Here is a 10,867-nt window from a genome sequence, read left to right on the forward strand (position 1 = left end):
AATCGACCCAATCTCTCCTCATACGTCATTCCTGCCATCCCAGGTATCAGTCTGGTGAATCTTCACTGCACTCCCTGCATGGCAAGAACATCCTTCCTCAGATAAGGCGACCAAAACTGCACACAATACTCAAGGTGTGGCCTCACCAAGGCCCTGTACAACTGCAGCAAGACATCCTTGCTCCTGTACTCGAATCCTCTCACGATGAAGGCCAGCATACCATTTGCCTTCTTAACCGCCTGCTGCACCTGCATGCTTACCTTCAGCGACTGGTGCACAAGGACACCCAGGTCTTATTGCACTTCCCCTTTTCCCAATCTATTGCTATTCAGATAATAATCTGCCTTCCTGTTTTTGCCACCAAAGTGGATAACCTTGCATTTATCCAGATTATACTGCATCTGCCATGCATCTGCCCAATCGCCCAACCTGTCCAAATCATACTGGAGTTTCTCTGCATTCTCCTCACAGCACACATGCCCACCCAGCTTTGTGTCGTCTGCAAACTTGGAGATATTACATCTAGTTCCCTCATCTAGATCATTAATATATATTGTGAATAGCTGGGGTCCTAGCACCGATTCCTGCAGTACCCCACTAGTCACTGCCTTCCACTTGGAAAAAGACCCGTTTATTTCAACTCTTTGCTTCCTGTCTGCCAACCAGTTTTCTATCCAAGTCAGTACCTTACCCCCAATTCCATGTGCTTTAACTTTGCACGCTAGTCTCTTATGCGGGACCTTATCGAAAGCCTTCTGAAAGTCCAAATACACCACATCCACTGGTTCTCCCTTATCTATTCTACCAGTTACATCCTCAAAAAATTCCAGTAGATTAGTCAAACATGATTTACCTTTTGTAAATCCATGTTGACTTTGTCCGATCCTGTCACTGTTTTCCAAGTGCTCTGCTATTACATCTTTTGTAATGTACTCTAGCATTTTCCCCACTACCGATGCCAGACTTACCGGTCTATAATTCCACGTTTTTTCTCTACCACCTTTTTTAAATAGTGGGGTTACATTAGCTCCCCTCCAATCCATGGGAACTGTTCCAGAGTCTATAGAATTTTGGAAGATGACCAGCAATGCATCTACTATTTCTAGGGCCACTTCCTTAAGTACCCTAGGATGTAGATTATCAGGCCCTAGGGATTTATCGGCCTTCAATCCCATCAATTTCCCTAGCACAATTTCCCTACAAATACTGATTTCATTCAGTTCCTCCCTCTCATTTGACCCTATATTCCCCGACATCGCTGGGAGTTTATTTGTGTCCTCCTTTGTGAAGACAGAACCAAAGTATGTATTTAATTGGTCTGCCTTGTTTTTGTTCCCCATTATAAATTCCCCTGATTCTGACTGCAAGGGACCTACACTTGACTTTACCAATCTTTTTCTCTTCACATATCTATAGAAGTTTTTACAGTCAGTTTTTATGTTCCCTGAAAGCTTACTCTCATACTCTATTTTCCCCCATCTTAATTAATCCCTTTGTCCTCCTTTGCTGAATCCTGAACTGCTCCCAATCCTCAGGTTTGCTGCTTTTTCTGGCCAATTTATATTTCCTCTCCTTGGATCTCATGCTATCCCTAATTTCCCTTGTTAGCCAATGTTGAGTCACCTATTTTGTTTTATTTTTATGCCAAACAGGGATGAACAAATTCTGTAGTTCATCCATGCGATCTTTAAATGTTTGCCATTGCCTATTCACCGTCAACACTTTAAGTAACATTCCTCAATCCATCCTAGCCAACTCGCACCTCATACCATCGTAGTTTCCTTTATTTAAATTCAGTACCATCGCTGAGGTGGTTTTCTTCCATTTCTATCATATTGCCTGCCTCAGCTCCGACCTCTCTCCCACTTCATGCAGATCAGCCATGATCTAATTGAATGGCGGAACAGGCTAAATGGCTTACTCCTGGTCCTATGTCTCTGCTGTTCAAACCGTGGTTCATTTATCATTGCGAGACGTCATTTATTTGATGCTCTCAGCGCCTGCCCCCCTGCCTCAGACCTCCACAAAGCTTAAACTCATCAAAATTGCCACAGCCAGCGTCCTCATTCACACAAAGCCCTGCACTCCCATTGCCCTTGACCTGTCTGAATTCACATCCCTCTATGGCCAAGCCTCACTTAGTGATCTCTTCCAGTCTCACTTCCCTGCTCACACGCTTCTCTTCTCTAACACTGGGCTTCTCCTGAGCGTTGGCGGGAATTCAGCGGCAGCTGCAGGGCTATAAAAGTCCCAGAGACCAGGTAAGGCCTCACAGCGTCGGCGGGAATTTCAGCGGCAGCGGCGGGGCTATAAAAGTCCCAGAGACCAGGTAAGGCCTCACAGCGTCAGCGGGAATTCAGCGGCAGCAGCGGGGCTATAAAAGTCCCAGAGACCAGGTAAGGCCTCACGGCGTCGGCGGGAATCTCGAGCGGCAGCAGCGGGGCTATAAAAGTCCCAGAGACCAGGTAAGGCCTCACAGCGTCGGCGGGAACTCAGCGGCAGAGCGGGGCTATAAAAGTCCCAGAGACCAGGTAAGGCGTACCAGTCTCGGAACTCGGAGGGAAGGAGAGAGGTCAAAAGTAATCCAAGTGTGATGTCACCAGAAAGCGGGTAAGTGATTGGTTGGTAAGTATTTCTCTCTTTTTTAAGCTTAAACTCTTTGGTTTATAGTTTCTAAGGTGCGATATTCATCATCTAGAATCGGGGCAGAGGGTATTTAAAAATAATATCAATAAATTTAATTAATTACATAGAATGGGAGATCAGGTGATGTGTTGCTGCTGCAATATGTGGGAGCTGGTGGACACCATTGATGCTCACGGTGGTCACATTTGCAGTAAGTGTTGGCTGCTCGAGGAATTCCGGCTCCATGTTGAAGAGCTGGAGTCTGAGCTTCAAACACTGAGACACATCAGGGAGGGGGAGAGTTACCTGGACTCTGTGTATCACAAGGTAGTCACACCAATTAGATTAATTAATTCAGATGTAGTCCGTGGCCAGGGTCAGGATGGTGTGACTAGAAGTGAGGCAGGTACGGGGATCCAGGAGGTAGTGTTGGAGGAGCCGCAGCCCTTGCTCTTGTCCAACAGGTTTGAGGCTCTTACTCCCTGTGAGGATGGGAACAGGGACTGCAGGGAGGATGAGCAACCTGGCCACAGCACCGTGGAGCGGGGGGCCATTCAAGTGGTGGGAGTTAAAAGAAATGTTGTAGTGGTAGGGGATAGCATCGTTAGGGGGATAGATAGAGTTCTTTGCAGCTGAGAGCAAGAGTCCCGAAGGCTGTGTTGCCTGCCCGGTGCCAGGGTTAAGGACATCTCTGGGCTGGAGAGAAACTTGGAGTGGGAGGGGGAGGATCCAGTTGTCGTGGTCCATGTTGGTACCAACGACATAGATAGGACAAGGAAGGAGGTTCTGCTGAGGGAGTTTGAGCAGCTAGGGGCCAAATTAAAAAGCAGAACCACAAGGGTAATAATCTCTGGATTACTACCTGAGCCACGTGCAAATTTGGCTAGGGTAAATAAAATTGAGAGTTAAATGTGTGGCTCAAAGACTGGTGTGGGAGAAATGGGTTTTGCTTCCTGGGAAACTGGCATCAGTACTGGGACAGGGGAGAGCTGTTCTGTTGGGACAGACTTCACTTGGCCAGTGCTGGGACTAGAATCCTGGCGAATCGAATAACTAGGGCTGTAGAGAGGGCTTTAAACTAATTAGTGGGGGGGAGGTTTTAAGAGAGCGAAAAATAAAAATGACAGTGGAGAAGGCAATAGAGCAAGGTAGCAGTGGGGAAATTAAAAACCAGAGCGTGTCAGGAAGGGACAGAATGTATAATGATAAAGGTAAAGTAGTAAAAGGGGTAAAAGCAGGAATAAATTGTCAGAAAACATATTTGAAAGTTCTTTATCTGAATGCACGCAGCATTCGTAACAAAATTGATGAGTTGACGGTGCAAATAACTACACATGGGTATGATCTGGTGGCCATTACGGAAACATGGCTGCAAGATAATCATGACTGGGAACTAAACATACAAGGGTATTTGACAATTAGGAAGGACAGACAGGAAGGAAAGGGAGGTGGGGTTGCTATGTTAATCAAGGATGGAATCACTGCAATAGTCAGAAATGACATTGGGTCAAAGGACCAGGATAGTGAAACAGTTTGGGTGGAGATAAGGAATAATAAGGGGAAAAAGTCACTAGTGGGTGTAGTCTATAGGACTCCTAACAGTTGCAACTCTGTTGGTCGGAGTATAAATCAGGAAATAGTTGGGGCTTGTAATAAGGGAACAGCTATAATCATGGGGGATTTTAACTTTCATATTGACTGGACTAATCAAATTGGGCATGGCAGCATTGAGGACGAGTTCATAGAGTGTATTAGGGACAGGTTCCTTGAGCAGTATGTAACTGAACCAACCAGGGGGCAGGCAATCTTAGATCTGGTCCTGTGTAATGAGACAGGATTAATAAAAAATGTCCTAGTAAAGGATCCCCTTGGAATGAGTGACCATAATATGGTTGAATTCCAAATTCAGTTTGAGGGTGAGAGAGTTGGATCTCAAACCAGCATACTAAGCATAAATAAAGGAGACTATGAAGGTATGAGAGTAGAATTGACTAAAGTGGACTGGGAAAACAGATTAAAGTGTAAGACGGTACAAGAGCATTGGTCTACATTCAAGGAGATATTTCACATCTTTCAAGATAAATATATTCCACTGAGGAAAAAGGGGAGTAAAAGAAAAGACAGCCATCCGTGGCTTAGTAAAGTAATAAAAGATAGTATTCGACTGAAAACAAGGGCATATAAATTAGCCAAATCTAGTGGGAGGATAGAAGATTGGGAAGCATTTAAAAGCCAGCAAACAATAACTAAAAGATTAATTAAGAAAGGGAAGATAGATTATGAAAGTAAACTAGCAAAAAATATAAAAACAGATAGCAAGAGTTTCTACAGCTATATAAAAAGAAAAAGGGTGGCTAAAGTAAACATTGGCCCCTTAGAGGATGGGACCGGGAAACTAGTGGTGGGGAACATGGAGATGGCAAAGACGCTGAACAAATATTTTGTATCAGTCTTTACAGTAGAGGACACTAAAAATATCCCAACACTGGACAAACAGGGGGCAATTGGGGGGAGGAGCTAAACACGATTAAAATCACTAAAGAGATGGTACTCAGTAAAATAATGGGACTTAAGGCGGATAAATCCCCCGGACCTGATGGCCTACATCCTAGGGTCTTGAGAGAAGTGGCGGTAGGGATTGTGGATGCATTGGTGATCATTTTCCAGAACTCCCTGGACTCAGGAAAGGTCCCGGCAGATTGGAAAACTGCTAATGTAACACCCTTATTTAAGAAGGGAAGAAGACAAAAAGCTGGAAACTATAGACCAGTTAGCCTAACATCTGTGGTTGGCAAAATGTTGGAGTCCATTATTAAGGAACCAGTATCAGAGCATTTGGATAAACATAATTTAATAGGACAGAGTCAGCATGGTTTTACAAAGGGGAAGTCATGTTTGACAAATTTGCTCGAATTCTTTGAGGATGTAACATACAGGGTGGATTAAGGGGAACCAGTGGATGTAGTGTATTTGGACTTCCCAAAGGCATTTGACAAGGTTCCACACAAAAGATTGCTGATCAAGATAAAAAATCACGGGATTGGGGGTAATATACTGGCATGGGTGGAAGATTGGCTATCTAACAGAAAACAAAGAGTTGGGATAAATGGTTCGTTCTCGGGCTGGCAATCAGTAACTAGTGGTGTCCCACAGGAATCAGTGTTGGGACCCCAACTCTTTACAATCTATATTAACGATTTGGAGGAAGGGACCGAGTGCAACGTATCCAAGTTTGCCGACGATACAAAGATGGGAGGGAAAGCAGTGAGTGAGGAGGACATAAAAAACCTGCAAAAGGACATAGACAGGCTAAGTGAGTGGGCAGAGATTTGGCAGATGCAATATAATGTTGGAAAGTGTGAGGTTATGCACTTTGGCAGAAAAAATCAAAGAGCAAGTTATTATTTAAATGGAGAGAAACTGCAAAGTGCTACAGTACAAAGGGATCTGGGGGTCCTGGTACATGAAACACAAAAAGTTAGTATGCAGGTACAGCAGGTGATCAGGAAGGCCAATGGAATCTTGGCTTTTATTGCAAGGGGGATGGAGTATAAAAACAGGGAAGTCTTGCTGCAGTTATACAGGGTATTGGTGAGGCCACACCTGGAATACTGCGTGCAGTTTTGGTTTCCATATTTAAGAAAAGATATACTTGCTCTCGAGGCGGTTCAGAGAAGGTTCACTTGGTTGATTCCGGAGATGAGGGGGTTGACGTATGAGGAAAGGTTGAATAGGTTGGGACTCTACTCATTGGAGTTCAGAAGAATGAGAGGCGATCTTATCGAAACATATAAGATTGTGAGGGGGCTTGATCGGGTGGATGTGGTGAGGATGTTTCCACTGATGGGTGAGACTAGAACTAGGGGGCATAATCTTAGAATAAGGGGCTACCCTTTCAAAACTGAGATGAGGAGAAACTTCTTCACTCAGAGGGTGGTAAATCTATGGAATTTGCTACCCCAGAGAGCTGTGGAAGCTGCAACATTAAATAAATTTAAAATGGAGATAGACATTGTCCTAGCAGATAAGGGAATTAGGGGCTACGGGGAGAGGGCAGGGAAGTGGATGTGAGTCTAGATTCAGATCAGCCATGATCCTATTGAATGGCGGAGCAGGCCCGAGGGGCCGTATGGCCTACTCCTGCTCCTATTTCTTATGTTCTTATGTTCTTATCCCCCATTGTCAAATGGCATGTTGGCCTTCATTGCAATGGGGTTGGAGTATAAGAGTAAGGAAGTCTTGCTACAATTATGCAGGGCCTTGGTGAGACCACATCTGGAGTACTGTGCACAGTTTTGGTCTCCTTACCTAAGGAGATAGATAAGGAGACATTATACTTGCCTCAGAGGTGGTGCAACAAAGGTTCACTAGATTGATTCCTGGGATGAGAGGGCTGTCCTATGATGAGAGATTGTGTAGAATGGGCCGATACTCTCTGGAGTTTAGAAGAATGAGAGGTGATCTCATTGAAACATACAAGATTCTGAGGGGGATTGACAGGGTAGATGCTGAGTGGTTGTTTCCCCTGGCTGGAGTGTCTAGAACTAGGGGGCATAGTCTCAGGATAAGGGGTCGGCCATTTAAGACCGAGATGAGGAGGAGCTTCTTCACTCAGAGGGTTGTGAATCTTTGGAATTCTCTGCCCCAGAGGGCTGTGAATGCTGAGTCTTTGAGTATATTCAAGGCTGAGATAGATTTTTGGACTCTAGGGGAATCAAGGGATATGGAGATCGGGTGGGAAAGTGGAGTTGAGGTCGATGATCAGCCATGATCTTATTGAATGGCAGAGCAGGCTCGAGGGGCCATGTGGCGGAGCAGGCTCGAGGGGCCGTGTCGCGGAGCAGGCTCGAGAGGCCTTGTGGCAGAGCAGGCTCGAGGGGCCATGTGGCGGAGCAGGCTCGAGGGGCCGTATGGTGGAGCAGGCTCGAGGGCCGTATGGCTGTGCAAGCTCGTGGAGCCGTATGGCGGAGCAGGCTCGAGGGGCCGTATGGCGGAGCAGGCTCGTGGAGCCGTATGGCGGAGCAGGCTCGAGAGGCCGTATGGCGGAGCAAGCTCGTGGAGCCGTATGGCCTACTCCTGCTCTTATTTCTTATGCTCCTCTGTCCTCCACTCCCCCACTGGTAGCCCTTCATTCAGCCACTAAACTTCTGCCCTCTGAAACTCCCTTCCCTGCTTTCAAAAACTCTTTTTTTTGACCGTCCCTTTGGTCTCCACCTCTTTCTCCCTCCTGCTCAGGGTCCACTGTTTATTTTCTTCCTTGATATAAAGCACTTTGGGATGTCTTCCTGCATGTGAAAGGTGCTGTGGAAGTGCAAGTTGTGGTGTTTCCCATGTCTCTAATGTCATTCAAATTTTCTGTCCATGCCCTTCGAGTCTCCTGCCCGTCCTCCTTCCATCCTTTCTCTCTCTGCCAAAATGCCTTGGAGGCTCCCCCTCTCTCCTGGTGCTATGAGGTGAGCTGGTGTTCTGCATTTTCATTTTGCTGCCGTGTTCTGGCATATTTGTTTGCCTTCATTTTTTGGGGGGTCCTCATTTCTTTATTGCATGAGTGTAGAAAGTGTCTTGCTTTGTGCCTGCTAAAATGGTTAAACAGTTGGATAGAATGCAATTTACATTTATGCTGCATTTGTCACTGCCTTTAAGTAAACTATGTAATATAATGTAATCATAAAATCAAACATTGCTTAAGTGTTGTAAATCTCCTCTCTGACTGCATTTTAATCAAAGATAATGAATCCCAATGGTTCTATAAATCACAGAGGTTTCATATGCAGCAGAACATATATTACAGATTTTGAGATGAAGCATTTGTCTAACAGAGAGGACATATTGGTGATAATGTGCTGCTCCAGCGACTCAGTGGTGAACTGCACCATCCAGTGTGGTACAGAGCCATACAGGTGAGGAAAGTCCCAGGTTTGATACCTAGTCTGGGCTGAGTTAACTGAACTCAACCAGAAGGGCAGTGGAGAAGCCAGGCTATGGTTTCCCACTTGGCGATTCTAATCCTTTGCCATCTCCTGGAACGTGCGTGCAGATTTCTGGGGGGGAAAGGATCTGGCTCTGCTGCGATTCCCCACCAACTCTTGAATGGCCTGCCAATGCTGGCCTCTTGAGGCTTGGGCCTGACGAAGGATCACTTTGGTGAAAGATTGGAGGAGTTCTGTGGAATCATAACTCGTGGAGAATCACTGTCTTCTGGGGGAGAGGGGAGAAAAAAAGAATTCCAACTCAAATGTACCTTATAGGGCACACGTTTATTACTTAACAAAAAAAAAGTTGCACTTAATTACAGGTTGGCTTACTTCAGTCTGGTCTGCTTTCAATAATTGGTATAATTGATGTTTTGGTTACTGCGCTCTAATGCCTTACCTGTGATTAATAGTGAAAAGTGTGGCTTGATAATAAATTTGCCAAAGTGGATTAACCACAGCATAACCACACTGCTATTAATGTTAAAGTGGTGCTATCATTGGTGTGCGTAAGACTCTCACGTCCTAGTCATTTTATTGAACATTGCCCATTCTGTGACTTTTCTAAGCTGAAAACAACAGCTCTGAAATTAAGCTGTGGGATAACAGCAAACAAAGAAATTTCAAAATAAAATAGCACATTGGTCTGAAATTCCTTTCTGTGCTAAGCGCTCATATCTTTAAATTCAAGGCTGCTGTGAATCTAACCATTAGTTATTGTTTATTACCTTGTGTAATGGAGTGGGCCTTTGGCGTAGTGGTAGCATCCCCGCCACTGGGCCAGAAGGCGTAGGGTTTCGAACCCCGCTCCAGACAGTCCCAGCAAGTGGAGTCGGAGCTCTGGCTCTAAAATTCTGGGTTGACATCCAGCGGGATACTTGCGTCCGTGGGTGTGGGTGGTCCCCCCCTTGTATGGGTTGTGGGAGCCCGTAAAACCCTCCCGCCATAGGACTAACCACCCTAATGACTGGTACGAAGATGGTTACGGTCACGGAAGGAGCGTTAACCGCGGCCAGAAATCCTTCCACCACTTCATACAGTTTCCCAAAGGGAACAGTGTGAAGACACGTACAACGACGACCTTGTGTAATCAATGTTTTGAGATTGTTGCATGAGTAAATGTGAGTTATCCTAAACAGTTTTTCAGTAGCAATAAATAATTTCCATGTGGGTGTTTTGGTCTAAAACAATCACTTCTATAAAACTGCTGTTGCGTAAGAATTGAATCTTCACATTACAATCAACTTCTTTTTCTAGATTAAAGAGCTAGTGGACACTTTTACAGTACTCCTTTCCCCCCACCCTCCCGGTCGGAAAGCTGTCTGTGAGCACCTGAACAGCTCGCCGGGATTATGGAGATAAGACCCGGTGCTCATAATGGCTTGGCCTTGTCTGTAGGGCTAATGGGTGGGCAGTGTGAACGGTTCTCCTCCCACCCGCCCAAAGTGAAAATCTACAAAGAGTTTCTAATGAGGTAGATTGGAGTAGATGCCACTGAAATTCCCAGCATATGATTTGTATTTCTATGGGTAATTTCCCTACATTACAACAGTGACTGCACTTCTCAAAGTACTTCATTGGCTGTAAAGCCCTTTGGGACGTCCTGAGGTCGTGAAAGGTGCTGTATAAATACAAGCCTTTCTTTTTAATTTCTTATAAAAAAAAGCACATAGTCAATTTGAAAACTGAGGTAGGTGCAATTGAGATGTCAGTTGTGCATAAAGTTCACCCGATGCTGAGCAGATTATGTGATTGATGGTAATGAAACTGAGATGATCTTGCATTTCAAGAACATGCATTATAAACTACAGCAGTTGGCGAGGAAAGTGGATGAAGATCATGACAGAGCTGTAGACAGTGAGAAGAAATGAAATGAGTTGATTGAGCACATGCACAGAAGTAAGGAAAGCAAAGGAAAAAAAGAAAGCCGGCTGGAAACCGTGTGCTAATTTGCAGTCCTTAGGATATTGATTTGTGTTCAAATCCCTCCACGGCCTCGTCCCTCCCTATCTCTGTAACCTCCTCCAGCCCTACAACCCTACGAGATCTCTGGGCTCCTCCAATTCTGTCCTCTTGCGCATCCCCGATTTTAACCGCCCCACCATCGGTGGCCGTGCCTTCAGCTGCCTGAGCCCCAAGCTCTGCAATTCCCTCCCTAAGCCTCTGCTGTATGCCCATGGTATAGAAGATTAAGGGAACAATTTTTCTGCCCCTTCCTCTGCCCTAGATTTTCCCACCTGCATTTGGCTTTTATGTGAATTTCTCACAAA

Source organism: Somniosus microcephalus, chromosome 3 (genome assembly GCF_052327205.1).
Source record: "Somniosus microcephalus isolate GS21.2 chromosome 3, FLI_Smic_1.0, whole genome shotgun sequence".
NCBI lineage: Eukaryota > Metazoa > Chordata > Chondrichthyes > Squaliformes > Somniosidae > Somniosus > Somniosus microcephalus.